The sequence below is a fragment of the Lepeophtheirus salmonis genome, chromosome 4 (genome assembly GCF_016086655.4).
Source record: "Lepeophtheirus salmonis chromosome 4, UVic_Lsal_1.4, whole genome shotgun sequence".
NCBI lineage: Eukaryota > Metazoa > Arthropoda > Copepoda > Siphonostomatoida > Caligidae > Lepeophtheirus > Lepeophtheirus salmonis.
The window spans coordinates 39,074,484-39,090,479 of NC_052134.2; the positions used below are offsets into that span (position 1 = coordinate 39,074,484).

General features: G+C 27.9%; 1 protein-coding gene across 2 annotated transcripts in view; it reads left to right on the forward strand.

Moving 5' to 3' along the window:
* Positions 1-15,996, forward strand: part of LOC121115913 (zwei Ig domain protein zig-8) — a 127,761-nt gene that overhangs the window by 77,122 nt on the left and 34,643 nt on the right. The window lies entirely within an intron of this gene.

Below are 15,996 nucleotides of genomic sequence, written 5' to 3' on the forward strand. Positions count from 1 at the left end.
ATATTACCAGCATGATAATTAATAAAATAATAATTTACTTTCCGTAAGACATACATTCCATGACTGTTTTTTAAGGCTGTTATCATTATACTTCTATACTTGAAGAGAGAAAATATCAAGAAACCATGAGTGCTTGAATGAAAAGAGAGGTAACATTCAATATTTTTTGTGGCTTTATAATTATAAGACCTTGTTGGACTCGGAGTAGAATTGAAGATCGACATCGAAGTAATTCCTGTCTATATCATTATTAGATACGGAGTTGGTTCTGTATTTATTTCCTTCATCTCATAGCTGCTTGCACCTAATTAAATGAAACGTCATGACTTCTAAGCTACTCTACTCCCGAATTCCATAAATTTTCAGGATAACTACGTAAATTTAAGGTTTTTTTAACATACCTGTCTTTCATAAATTTATGAATATCTGTTGATGATCGGCCAATTCTACAGATTTTTGTGATTAGAAACATTTACATTATAGTAACTGTCATAAAATGGAAGTCAAAAGAATTTGGGACTCTTGACCATTGAACCATTACTTCCAAATAACCCTTACATTTGATTTTCCGCACCATACTTTGATATACTGTTCTTTTTACCTAAATATGCTTCGTAAAATATAAAATTTCGCGCTGGAATAAATAAAAAAATCTTCATTTTATATTAAAACTTTAAATAAAGCAGCCTTATTTCTACTCCAAAGAATTTTTTAATCGAAATAATATTAGAAATTTTTTTCCCGGTTATAATATGATAAAATAATTAGCATACGGTACAAGTTTTAGAGCAAAAAATTATATTTGTTTTTACTTCTTTGCAATAATAACATACAAAATTTGTCTCAGTTACGTTAACAACATAATGTTTCCATCCATTGTAGTACAAATCAGCTTTAGTGATAAAAATCTATATATCTGCTAAGGCATGTTTTTTTACCTTGATGTTCATAAAGCAATGTCATCAATGAGAAACAAAACCTGATAACTTTAACTTATCGTCTAGTGGTTTGTCATTAATGGTTGTACAAAGTTCAAACTTTCTTGTAAAAGCACCTGACTTCTACCATTTGAACTTTCAATGACTAATTATACAATGCCCAGTATCCTTTCTTTGTTCTCAATATGATTATTTAATTAGTAGCTGTTTTATCTTGGATGTCAACAACAACCGTATTTCATTTGTACACCATACTATAATTAGGGCATGTTTTTCAGAGCTTCTTACGTTTTTCTCTGTTGTAAAAACCCACTTATTCAATTGGCTCTGAGTTTAAGTAGTTTTATTTAAGGTAGACTGATTTAGAATCTTTTCAAATAATTATACACAAATCATTGTCAATAAATAGTGTTTGAATTCCTTCTTTCACCCACTTGTTCATCTTAGATTACTTTGAAGAACCAGATTATTGATCATCCTTCTCTTCATCGTTCTGACAACCTAGAGATCCCAAATAGTCTATTAAATCCAACAAACTAAAATATAGTTTGCAAAATTGATAAGAGTGGCATATTTCGAATAAATACAAAAAATATTTTTAATGTGTTTATTTATCATTTGTTTTATGACATAAGATTCCACCACTTTATATTGTATCAAAATAATGCGTCAAAGTCACCCTTAAAATACCTACTTTTAAAGACATAAGAAAGTAATGGGTTAATGGTACTCGTATTCCTTTCCTGTATACATATAAACATGAGAAGAAAGAAAAAAGAAACCATAATTTGACGAAATAAATCAAAAATAATAGATAATAAAACAGATTTGTGTTTCAACAAAGTATCTATTTATATAAAACATTGGTTATAATCAGAATGTCATGAAAAAATATTGGCATCTTGATTTCCCTATTCATCCCATTCAGCCAACTCAATTACCAAGGATGCCATTTTTTCGTCCATTTCTTTTTTGGCATGAATTTAATTTCCCATATAAATGTACCTATATTGTATATTCATTTGTAATTTATAAGGGAAAATTAAATGAAAAAATCATTTTCGTAGACATTGGATTCTTTGACAAATCTTTCAAAAATTACAAAGTACCTTTAATTTATACTTTTTATATGTTATAAGGATAAGAAAAACTTAAAGATTAAACTGTTGTATGTACTGATTTAGAATTAAAATAAACTCTTTTACTAACTAATTGTTTTCATAAGTAAAAAATCCATTCAAAAAAATATTTGCAGATTTTTAAACTTTAACTGTTTAATCACTTATATTTATTTGACAAATCAAACATTTGTACAAAGGATCAATGTTGTTTTTTGCAACAAAAATTTATTTTGTTACTGACTAAGGAATAATAACTAAACCAAATTTCCCTTCGATCTAAAAATGTCCCAATCTTACTTATCGTGCTATACGGTACAAAAAGTATACCATGTGTTTTACTGAGTATTCTTTTTTTATATTTAACATCGAAAAAAAAGGTATTTAAAGTTTATGCAACCAGTCGGTTTGATGGCAATTTTGAAAATTTCTCATGAAATTTGACAAATAATTTATAAAAATGTTGAGGAGTTTAATGAGTATTTTTGACATAATTTTGGAAATAATATCAAATATATTAGAGACTAAAGTATGTAGAAACATACTATAGTTTTTATATGCTGGCTGTTTTATAGATTTACTTTCTAAAACGTCCCATGCTAATAGTGACTAGATTTTTACTAAATTTAAAAAATCCTCACAAATTTTAGCCGAAAAATAAAAATTTAATAGAACTATACATTTTATAATTTGAAACATGTAATGTTGGACAATTAAACGGAGAGAAGCAAACCACAACTCTAAGGAGAGTTTCCAACGAAATTTTCAGCATTTAATTATCCTTATTAAAAGAATAATTCTACACCTAAAGTAAAAAAACTTACCTCTAAATAGAGAACATATTTGCAATAACAGTTTTCAAATTCAGAAATTTGTAGTGTATTTCATTATAACCTTTATTTGAGTTTAACAGTGAACAGAAGTAATACTAACCATCAGTTAACTTAATTAGTCCATTCTGAAGGTATTTCAAGAAACATGCCAACTTATATCAAATTTGTAAAAACTTTCAAGAATATTCCATGAAGAATAATAACTTGTTTCATCAGCATTGGAATTAAATTACATAGTTACTGGATATGTATAAAAAATGTTTAAGATTATTCTATCAAATATATACTTATTAAATTATTTAAAAAAAAAAAAATTAGCCCAATATTTCTTAAATGTTTATTGACAAAAACTTTCTTAAATATGTTAAATTTTCATATAAAAATATGCAAATTGAAGTATAAATAAAATATCTAATATTTTTCTTTAATTTTTTACCTATATTAACATAATAGGTAGAAGCTTACCTCAAAAACATATCTGAATTTGATTTATATCATTGGCATGATACTATCAGAATATATATATATACATATTTATTTGCGATATTCTGGATCCTTGAGATGAAAAATATGTGTGTTTTTTATCTTATTTTTATAAAACGATATCGATATTTTATTATTTTGTGTGTAAGGGGTTTATAGTATGGGATATAATATCATTTGAGTTTGTATGTAAGTATTTGTCCAATGGGTTTGCAAATAACAATAGTAATTTTTCCTTAATATTATATATTTCAGGTAATTGATGACACAGGATACAATCTATGAAAGAAAGAAAGATAATCCAATGATTGTTTTTACACATAAATCATAAAAACACCATTTATGAGGTATTCTTCAATCTCAAAATGTCTGTCACTCAAAAACAAAACAATGTCAGAAACATTTAAAAAGGAAATTCTTAAGAACGTCTTGACATTTATAAAAGATATTTGTATATTTATATCTACCTATGAGACTCACACAAATGGCTTATTTACTTATGCATGAAAATCCTTCATTTTACAATAAATACAATAAAATAGCTGTTGAAATTAAAAAAAGATATTTTACTCACTAAAATCGTTCAAATGCGAAGAATTTACTAATTATGAAGAATCACATTTCTCACGTCTCTATGTTTAGCCCTTTAAGATTTGTATACATGTTTTGTACAAGTTGTGATGTCTTTATGAGTTGCAATTTGGATAAAAAAATTGTACTAATGTTTATTTTTTTTGTCTTAAAGTGCACTATTTAGTTACAACATTTGTCATTCTAATTACAAACTTTTAATTTATTTTTATCATTTAAAATTACATAGGTATTATGAAATCATGAGTACTATAACTCTGGCTATTTGAACTTTATAATGTGCAATATAATATTTATATTTTATTATTTTTATTCAAATAGTTAAAAAAAATACTGTATTAATACATTGAAGGTCGAGGTTGAATAAAAATTGAATGCTAGTATAACAGAAGTTGACTGAGTCATACCAACCAGTCCCAATTATCCACATTCTAATAAAGTATAAAAATTATTAGTAAAATCGTAAAAATAGTTTTCTCAGTCAGAAAAAATCAGGTTCTGATCCAATACATATCAAAAAACTGGTAAAAATAGAGCTCGATATTTTGAGAAACTTAGCAACAAAACGTACAACGTTTACTTCTTACATAAATAACTTCATCATACAAGAATCAAGTAATAAAATATAGAACACATTTTTTTTAATCACTAATATAATCATATATTTAGTAAATCAACACTTTATTTTTTCCATCTATATCTGAAACACCAATTCTTGAAATTACATTCATTATGTTAAGTTTTAATTAGTTTAATTGATAACTTTTTTTTCTATATCCTGGTATTTAGTTTATTTGAAAAATATGTTTTTGTAAAAATAAATATATATTTATCCATGGAATATTCAATTATTGCATTATCCTTATCAAAAGTAGTGTGAAATCTTAATTTAAAAAGTGTTTGACTTATTTTTATGTTGCAATTTATTCAAGTTTCAACTTGTACACAACATATATATGTTCAAAAAGGAATAACAGAGAGGATGATCTCCTACCATCCTTCCCGAAAATTGAGGTTAAAAATAGAATAAGGTATTTTAAGTAATGTTTTTTGAGGTACAAATATATATTTTTTGGGAAAAGAATGATTTCTTATCATTAGCTTCGACATTCCATTTACTGGCATTGATGGATTCCCTCTGTAAAAAAAAAATATGTGTTTGAGCCCAAATTATTTTTATTCTTATTTAAGTAACATTCTTTCTAACCTTTTCTAGTTTTTTATTACTACATATAACATCGCATTATAGATAACTTGGAGCGAGTCCAATTGTTTTTTATCTATATAAATATGTTGATTTAAATAGTAATTATTTTTTTTTGTTATTTTTGTTTTTATTATTTATTTTCTTAACCTATAGGTATGCTACCAATAAATTAAATCCTTCTTCATTATTTTTTATGTCCTTGAGGAAAATAATGGATTAAGAAGAAGAAATAATATTTATTCTCTTTTTTTCTAAAGATTTAATAGTAATAAAAAAAAAAGAGACAAAAACATAAACCATATGTACTTATTTTTAAATTAAAAAAAAAATAATTAATATTATAATTTGTAAAATGATTGAGCAATGTGCTACTTAACAATATATTTTTTAATGACAAGTTTTATATACATTTAATTGTAACTTTTAATGGGTTGTTTTCTTAATTCAAATGAATAGCTCTGTATTTTATAATAATAATAATTGGTCTACCATTTAAATATGATAAATACTGCTTGTATTAATATATATTGACTTGTTTTGGGTTGATCATAGTAGTTAAGCTCCATTGTTTGTGTGGTACCTTGTTTAACACATCGTAATAACTTAATTAAATAAACCGATCATGATAAGAACATATTTGGGTCAGTCCATGTCAAACGGACTAAAATAAGGACAAAGATATACTACAACATCCCGGAATCGAACTACTTATAGAAGAAGGGGTTAAATTTATACAAAAGAACGTGTGTTACAAGTAAATTCGGTGAAGTTAACTTTTCCTAAGAGTAAATCATTTTATTTAAATCCTCCTTTGATTCAAATTTATACCCTTTGAAATAAAGTTTTACTTTAAGTCGATACGTTATTTCTGTTATTTTAAGACAATAGATTTCGTATTACTAAATCATTATTTATTAAAACGTGTATATGTAAAGTTGATTGATTTTTTTTACAAAAGAAAGGGACCAGAAGCAAATAGCCAATCATTTATGTTACTTAAAGATATCTCTATATATGCCTATAAAATAAAGTGTCTAAGTTTTTATTCTTGGTATCTTGTCAATCATAAAAACACTACATGATCCAAATTCAAAATCATTAGTGTGTTTTAGCTCTTAATTATAGTTATTATTTTTAATTTTTTGGCTACATTTATCATTCACCCACTCTTAAAATATAAGCGATAAATATTCTGAAGATAGGTAATACAATTTATTTTTTGGATTTGTTTGAATACAGTTTAAATTTTACATTTGTAGAATTGTTTTTTTTCTAAAAAAATCCTCCCAATATTTAAATATATCTGCAGTTTGCATTAACAACTAATTTTATACAGAGGGTAAAATTTGGACTGTTATATTAGGTTAAATAAAAGGTTTTGAGCGTTTTTAGTTGATGTGATGAAGATTACAGACATTGTTAAGTGTTTTAGGAGCTTGGTTTTTCAGTTGGCCAACATAAAAAATATAGAAAATACCTCTCCAGGATGTCAAGAATTTAAAATAATTTAAAAAGTGATACAAAGTCCTTGTTAAGTTTCAAGAAAAACATAAAGGAAGATCACACTTAGTCAATGATCGCCTCGCCAACGACTTATCTGTGGCTCCTAGAACCATTTGGAGGGCTATAAAGTTGAGATTAGTATCTTTCACAAGAATCCCACGCCACCTTTTGACAGAGAGCATTGAAAGCTAGGGGGCTTGAGAGGTGCAAGAATATTCTAACATAGATCAAGGCAAACGGATCAATTGTGAAAATTTTCTCAGACAAGAAGATTATCTCAGTTGATAAATTCCACAACCGCCCAAACGACCCCTAGCTTGCGGAAACAAAAGAATCAAAGGAATTGCCAAATATCCCGCCAAACCTTGGCATTGTGGCCTCTGATGGGAAAAAGATTACTTCGTTGTTTTTTTAAGAATGGACAGAAAATCGGCCAGGAGGTCTACCTTAAGGGCCTCGGCACACCATCTTGCGATGGCTGAAGACAATCTATGTGGAAGGTAACTACATGTAAAATCAGGACGGTGTCCCCTCTCACACGTCTGCCTAGTTCCAAATGTTATGTGGAGATAACATGGCTCAATTCTGGTCAAAGGGATATAGTCCACTTCATCCTAACCATATGTATACTCACTGAAGTCTAAATAGTGGTTGCATAGGCCAAGTTGTCAGAAGAGTTTGTCATCAACTCCTGGATGGCCTTCAGGTGATGTGTAAAGGCTGTGATTAATAATGAAGGTGGTCAGATTGAGTGTAAAAAGTTTTGCAAAAACCTTGTTAACATTATTTTTTGCTTATTTTTGAAAATATAAAATAGTTGAAGATTTCTAAATTCATCTCTTGAGTATACGTTTTGCTGCTCTACCCTGTATTAATATTGTATATAAATATACACAGTTTAGTAGTTATTTTTAAGATGTTATTTTTGCTCAAGGAGGCAAGTTAAAGATTGCCCATTTCTGTTCTCTTTTTATATTACTATTAACTTAACTTTGATTAAATATTTATGACATTGAGATATAGAATAAAGAGAAATTTTTTGATTACGTTATGTTAACAATATTAAAAAAATAATGGTATGCTTCCACATAACAAGCGTCTTGTTTTTGGTTTTATATTTTATTTCATGCTAATGTAGAACAGGAGAAGAAGGAGGAACAAAAAAACAGAGAAATACTTTTTTTAAATTAATTCTTTTGAAGTTCTATTTAAAAATTAATTTGGATTATATTTTTTTTAAAGGTATGAGTATTTCAATTTGGTTTGTACTTTCATTTATTAAACAGAAACAAAAAAAAACAGTAGGGAAAAAATTATCTTTGTAGTTATATACTAATTGAAATATATTCATGCAACTATTAAAAGGGGGAAAAGGATGCAAAAATAAATTTAATTTTGTTATCAAATACATTTTGCTATATTTTACAATTTTATTACTCTAAAAGTTTTCAATTCATAATTTCCTCTCGAAAAATGTTGCTCCAAATTTAAGGATTAGTTAATGCATTGGTATAGTTGCTTTGTTTTTGGGGCTTTCTACTAATAGTGACACTTTGATGCATTTTAAAGTTATACCAATTTTATTTTCTTCAATCATTGTAAAGTCTTATTATTTAAAAATGGTCAGTTATATACAAAAAAACTTTATAATATAAGTTTCCAAAGTAAGAATAGAGTAATGTTCAGTCATGTGAGTAGAAACAACAATACCAAAACACAAAATATGATTCATCCGAAAACTAATAAAATTTTAGAGTAGGGGGATCAACAGCTAATACAAGTGACTTGTTGATGTTGTGTGAGTACCATTATTACGACACATCATAAGTTACACTATGTATCGAAGATTTCACTGAAGGGCAAGAAATTCAAAGATGTTATTGTAGAAATACTTCAGAATTAAATAAACCACCGATTAATGTCAAATCTCTATTTGGGTAGAAGGCCCCATTCTGCCACCTTAAATATTTTTTTATTTATTGTAAGAATGAAAAATATTATTATTAACAGACTTTTTGGCACAAATATTAAATTTTTCATTGCACACAAAACATATCAATAATTTCTAATATGTGTGTACATTAGATTTATGTTCTGTAGTCTTAATTGATAAACTTTTACCCAGAAATTATACATATTACATTAATTTTATTATATATATAGAACTCTGAAGGTCATTGACATTAATAAAATATTAAGGTAATAGTTTAGCTTTAAGTTTTTAAAATTTGAGAGGCAACGCAACTTGTACTAATATCTATTGAGCTTAAACTTCTGTTTGCCCTTGGATCCTACACATATGTAATCTACATAACATAACTTTTTATAGATTTATAATATTATTACTATGTTCAGGAGTTACTAAGTCATTGGATTGGTTGCAATACACTCAGGTCCATTTTATCCAATCATGGTATTGTAACAAACTAAGATTATTTAAAAGGTCTACGGATTTGAATTTTATTTTGTATCTTTATATATATAATGCCAATGTATTGTTTGTGTGTTGGTGTACGGGGATCACAGGCAAACCAATGAACGTATTTTGCTAAAGGCTAAGGCTCCAGAGAGAGTTCTGGTTACATTTTTTTGGCCTTCAAGGCCATGATGACTTTAGAATAGCATTTTTATAAAGACAATTTTTGACTAACTACCAATTACTTTTATAAAACACAAACACATAAAACTTTTCACACTTTTTTAAATAAGATTATCAGGTTTAGAGAAGAAAGAATAGAAGCAAATTTTAGCATGACACCTGAGCGAACGACAGCTCAACAGTCGGGGCTTAAATACTGTTTCTTCTCTAAACCTTATAATCTCTTTTAAAAATAGTGTAAAAACCTACATACCAACATACAGCAAGAAAAATTCTTAGAATTTTACGGTCTTTGTTTTTTTATATGAGACAAAATGGTTGGAAATTTATATAAATTTCTGTATGACCCAGATAGTCTTGAGCAAACCTACTATATTTTATATATATCTTAAGTATATATGAAATAATTATAATGTAATTTGTATATTTAAAACTATATAAAATAAACTTATAACATACATCTGAAAGCATTTAATGCATGGCATTGTTTTTTTGTTGCTCAAATTACTTTTAAAATCAAATTGTATTCAAACTCTATGTACATCTAATTTATGCAAAAATTATGAAAGGATAAGTGGAAAAGTCATTACGCTAATGTACTAAACATACAATAGGAGTATTAGTACAGTTTACAATATGTATGTATAGTTAATACTTTATAGTTAACTAGACAGATAAAATGACTGATAAAAATAATAATCTGACAATTTCTGTTTTTCTTTATCTCCAATGTCAGCCAAAAAATAATTACACATATATATATTGTATGTTTATCATTGAATAACTAATTGATTAAACATTTATACATATATATATGTACAAGAACCCCTCTTCAGCTCTAATTGTGGGGATGATGCTTATCAGCATTGACTTATAACTACATGCTTTTTTTATTCTCCCCCCCCCTACTATTATAAAGATATAACTTTATGGCTTTGTTTATCTCGCATTCTTGTTTTCATTTACTCTCTTTTTCTTTTTATTGCTTCAGTAATAACATCTAATAGCAAAAACTACTAAGTAAGTTGAAAAAAATATTTTATACTTTTTGCAAATTGTACTTACAAAGCATTGATATGTTTTATTATTATTTGTCTAGAATTGTACTCCGCCTTTTTTTCGTGACATTAATATCTTAATAACTTTGAACAATGTTTTTAGGCGTTTTTTTACTCATTTTTTGGACGGTAGTCTATAACAGTCGACTCATAATTAGTCAAAGTAAAATATAACATATTACTTTTAGTAAATGTAATACATTTTATATATCGGGTAAGAATATTTTAATTTTAAAACATGAGTAAAATTTTGAAAAAAAAATTCTAAAATGTGAATAATATATATATTTGAATGTGTCATTTGTAGCTGAATTAACTAAAAGGCGCTCGAGCGACTTGGCTACCGATAGTAAAAACTATGATTCAAAATATCCTTACTGTGGTTTGGGAGGTAGCTAGTGTTGGGATCTGAGAATTTGGTATTGTTGAAGAGGTAACCTTTATTTAGTATCCCGGGTTTATGCGTTCTTGTTACTAGCATGTCAAGTACTTAAACATTCCTGTTAAAAGTCAGAAACAATCCTTGTGTACCGACTTAATAAAGCTTCAAATAATGATCCACTAATGTACAGGATTTTTTCATAATAAAAAAATAGGGATGCCATATTGGAGGTATAATTTTTGATATATATAGCATAGAAGAATAAATACATAGAGACTACAAAGGGTTTCTATTGGCAGTTCGCCATAGTAAGGCGGTAGTATATTAAAATTAGTAAAACGGTAGTATATTAAAATTTTCAGTCGATAGCAATGAATGTCAGCTAATACCAAAGTGTAGAATCAAAGATAGAGTAACTTCTTGATATACTAGTGCCACAACATATGGATACAGCTAAAATACAACACTTTATGAAAATTGAAAAATTGCTATATTTTAAAGAATAACATCAAATTTGTAAATTTTTATTCATAAATACTATCAAGAGTTGCCTTTTTTCATTCTCAATCAATATATCTACGTTTTGCCTTAATTACTAGTTCCATCCTGTTGCAGAACATTGTACATCAGTTCTTTACAGAACTCAGCTCTATGTTGGCTCTAACAATAATGACGGTGACCTTTAGTTGGTTCTTTGTTGTGCTTAAGATTTCCAAAAGCTTCCCCTTGAGGTGTCCAAAATACAAAAGTCCAGGAGGGAATTGTTGGGGCTGTGGGGAGTCTAAAAGCCATACTTTTTAACGATGATTTTTTCGAACTTTATAGTCGATCCAAAGGCTTCAACCCCTGACGAGGAGTTCTACTGTGTGCATTTACATTTAACTATTGATTATCATGTGGTGCATGGTGTTCTGGCTGATCTGAAAGTTGACATCAAAAAAGGCTGATTGCCAGTATGATCATTAAAATTTGAAGATGTTATATAATTAAATGAAGAATATTTTTTTTTCTTTTTTCTCAAATTGAAAGATACAATGATATACATATATATGGTATATCTAGAAATAGGTATATGTAAATAAACAAAAGACACTTTTAAAAATATACAAGTAAATTAATAATAAAACAACACTTTTTGGTTCATTGTGCTTCAAATAGGTACTTCTAATATTATAAATTTTCATTTAGTTGTATTTTTACTCAGTTGATAGAATGTATTGCGTAGCGTAAGTAGGTATCATACAATTATTTTTTGGATCTTTGTTTTCAAGAACATATCTAGGTATATCATGCCATAGTAGTAACATCAAAAATAGTTTAGAATTAAAATAATTTCCATGAATAAATATTTTATCAAATCCATGTTGCTGTTTAATTAGACTTACTGGAAATATTATCTTTTATAAATATTTCTAGAATAATTACTTATGCTTTAAATGAATGTATTTTTTTTTCTTTACAAATAATTTAAAACAAGGATTCCAGGCAAAATATATTTGTACCTTAACAGTGACTGCATTTTCTCTTCATTAAATCGTTACATATAAAATTTAAGCATATTTTTGAATAAATTTTTTTTAGAAAATAAGTTAACGTTTATGTTGATTTTTTGACTATGTATATTAATTTAAAATTAACCCAAACCAATTATAAATCTAAAAATACTGTGATCAAAGTTAAAACTGAGATTTCTTAACTCCCTTAGTCCTTTTGAAGGAACTAAGGATTACAAGTTAGTGATTTGAACATTATGTACTTTTTGAAAAATACGAAATTTATTATCATTTTTTGAAATGTTTAATCGGTCAATTATAATCGATTCAAAAGATATGTATTTCAAACTTTTAAATGTATATATATACAAGTTATTAAAAGCCATTTGTTTAAAAACAGGGATAAATATAGTATTAAAGCTTCAATAAATTCTAAGCAAATAAACGTAGAGCACTAATAGATACATCGTTTGAAAGAGCAGTTATGAGACTTTTTTGAACCATATACAATTTTTTTAATATACAAAGTCAGTTGAATTAGGTCGTCCAAGAAACTAAGGGTGCTTGATTTTCTCCATGTAGGAGTTCCTCTTTCTGAGGTGGTCAAGATTGTGTAAGTGAAGATATCCACTGTTTTGGGGATCAAGAAAGTGTTTGATGCTGATGGCAGCATGGAGAACGTAGTCAAAGTCAACGTCACCAAGCATACAGCCTTTTTCATAATGTTGAGTGCCGTTGCATCCGATACAAAGAGAATGCCCCCGTTCTTCTTCATAGAGGAACTCAAGATCGGTACCAAGGATAACTTGGCCGAAATGGAGAACACCATAAACCCTTTGTTTGAGATCAACTATTCAGAGGGAAATTATGCGTAGCAACAGGACTCTGTCCTCACCCACAGGTGAAAGGAAACTCATGCATGATGCAGGGAAAATTTGGCCAATTTATGGATTTGACCATTGTGGCCTCCTTCCGAACAAGATCTTAAACTTTTTGACTATGGGATTTGGGTGTTATTGAGGCCAAGGCCTGTACTGTCCCTCACAGAAATACATTTTGTCAAAGAAGTATCGGGAAAAGTGAAAAAAAAAAAAAAATCACATTTAATCATTAAAAATTTATTTTTTCTGCTTCAAAGTAATCTCCATTGGATGTTATACACATATACCAACGTTTTTTCCAGTCCTCGAAACAATTTTATAAGCACTTCTTAGCATGGCCTTAAGTTCTTTCAAAGAATTTCGTTTTATGGATTCAATAGACTCAAAACCCTGTTTCATGGGGTGGCGATTTATGTGAGGGAACAAAAAAAAGATCATACACAGCTAAATCAGATGAATATAGTGGTTGATTGATGGCATTTATTTTATGTTTGGCTTTGAACTCGCACACAAACGTGACTCTGTGCGATGGTGCGTTATCATCGTGTAAATCCACGATTTGTTTTTCTATAGTTCTTGCCGTTTTTGACAGATTTTCTCACACAAACTCCTCAGTACGCCCAAATAGTTACTCCTATTGACCGTTTGTCCCTTTGGAACGAATTCATGATGCACAAACCGCAGATATAAAAGGACATAATGACCATTACCTTGACTTTTTTTTAATTTTACGACCCACCTCGAACGTTTTCTACCAGTCATATGTACGGGTTTTTGATAAAAATGATTTACTAAAAGTTTTTTTGAATATTTTCAACGGGTCAGCACATTAAATTTTGTTCACAACACAAAATTTAAAAGAAACTCTTTATTCAATAATTTTGTTCTTTGTAAAGATCGTGAAGCACTAGTGAGGTAGACTGACTTATCCAGCTTTTACAATTAAACTGGTCTACAGATCGCTCTTAAACTTGGCGTCATAATGAAAAACAGTACTGTCATCATAGAAAATGAACTTTTTAAATCCCTTCAGCGCGGGCAATTTAAATTAACAATTCCCGGTACTTTTTTGATAGAATGTACTTTTGAACTGAAGACTACCATTTTGCTAGAGTGGATGGCCGTGTATGATGAGTATTTCATCAGAGTGTGCAATGCCTTCCGATCTTGTCTGGATGTTGCAATTGAGACTAAATATAGACGTTTTGAATCATAAGGAACAAAGACGTTTTTATTTTAGTGGTCAATAAATTTCAAGGTGTAAACCATCATCAAGTTGGAGCTCTCTATCATTTTGTTAATGCTGTACGCTATGCTGTATTTTTGCATATGCACGCTTTATATGTTTTTGTGTCACTCAAATTAAGTAATGTTTCTCCACATAAGACTTCTAGATAAATAAAAGGTTTCCTTCTTTCTTTTAATTTTTTTTTCACGGTATTTCAATTAGTTGTATTAAATATATTTTAATGATAATTGAGTGAAGGAGCTATTTGAACCGTTTTTAGATGTTGGACGTCATTAACCAGTCATATAGAGGAGTGCACATAAAACAAACCCGAATATAAATTGCGATTAAATATTATCAATTTTAGATAAAAAAAACATATATAACAGGAATATGTTATAACTTTACCTAAATTAATAAGTAATATAGGGGCTGGTAGTTTGGTCTTTAACTATTTTGCCTCAAGAATATTTCGTCGATATTTTATATTTTTGGATAAAATTGATGTTCAATTGGAATTCTTTATTCAAAATGTGTAATGTTTCTTGCTATGAAACGCATTTAATGTTTGTTTTCTTTTGTAATAATAATCAAATTATTATTTTGCCTGATTTTATGATTTCTCTTCAATCCATGAGTATTTATAAATATAAATAATCCATCATGTTGAGTGATAAATAATAACAAATGAGTTATTAGCACTTCTTCTATTCGAATCGTTGTTGTGTTTATTTATTTTTATGATTATATTGATTGTATTACCTAGATTGCCCCTGCTTCTAACTTATTAAATGTTGAAAGTTCGATAATACGTATGCAAATTGGAATTTTGGGGCATTGGGGGCATAATTCCTTAAATATCATACAGAAAACAATATTTGAGCCATGAAATGAAAAAAAAAATCTTTTTTTTCTCAACATCACCAAGAACTTATAATAAATATTGTTTTTTTGGGAGCTGTTCCCTTATTTGCTGAAATGTATTTTAATTTATTTTTAGAAATTACGAACAACCGAAAAATATAAAACTTTGATAACATAAATAAACAGAAAAAGAATATATATAATAATAAATCAAATTTACATATGTACGTACATAATATAAATTAGAGAAAGAAAACGAGAGAATTCTACAATAAATCACACAAAATATTTTTTTAAAGAAATAAGAGTATTAATCACAGTTAGAGGTAGAAACTTATACACACTTTCACAACACCATGAACATATGTAGGCATATGTATATATTTTCTGCATAGGTGATGAATATTATTTCATTCCCTTCTACCATCGAGAATGAGAAAGTTTTTTGTGTGAGTAAAAGCATTTATCTACTATGTACATAGTATGGTAGATATACATTTGTACCCTTAAGTATCCGCTTCCATCTATACAACATTTACTATTAAATATAAAACTGTACATTTCATTATTTATTGCTATAATTTAAAAACACATTTACTGCTGAAGATACACAAATATGTAGAAGGGAGACATAATTTTTAATGTTAAGTGATTATGGAACATATGATTTGAAAAAAATATACATTAAATATATGTATGGTTTTTGAATTATAATTATAAATGAAGAAGAGATTTATGACACAATAGGTTTTCTTTTTAAAGATAAAATGTACTTCTTATGTTTGGATTGAAAAGTTTTCAGATATAAATCAAAATGT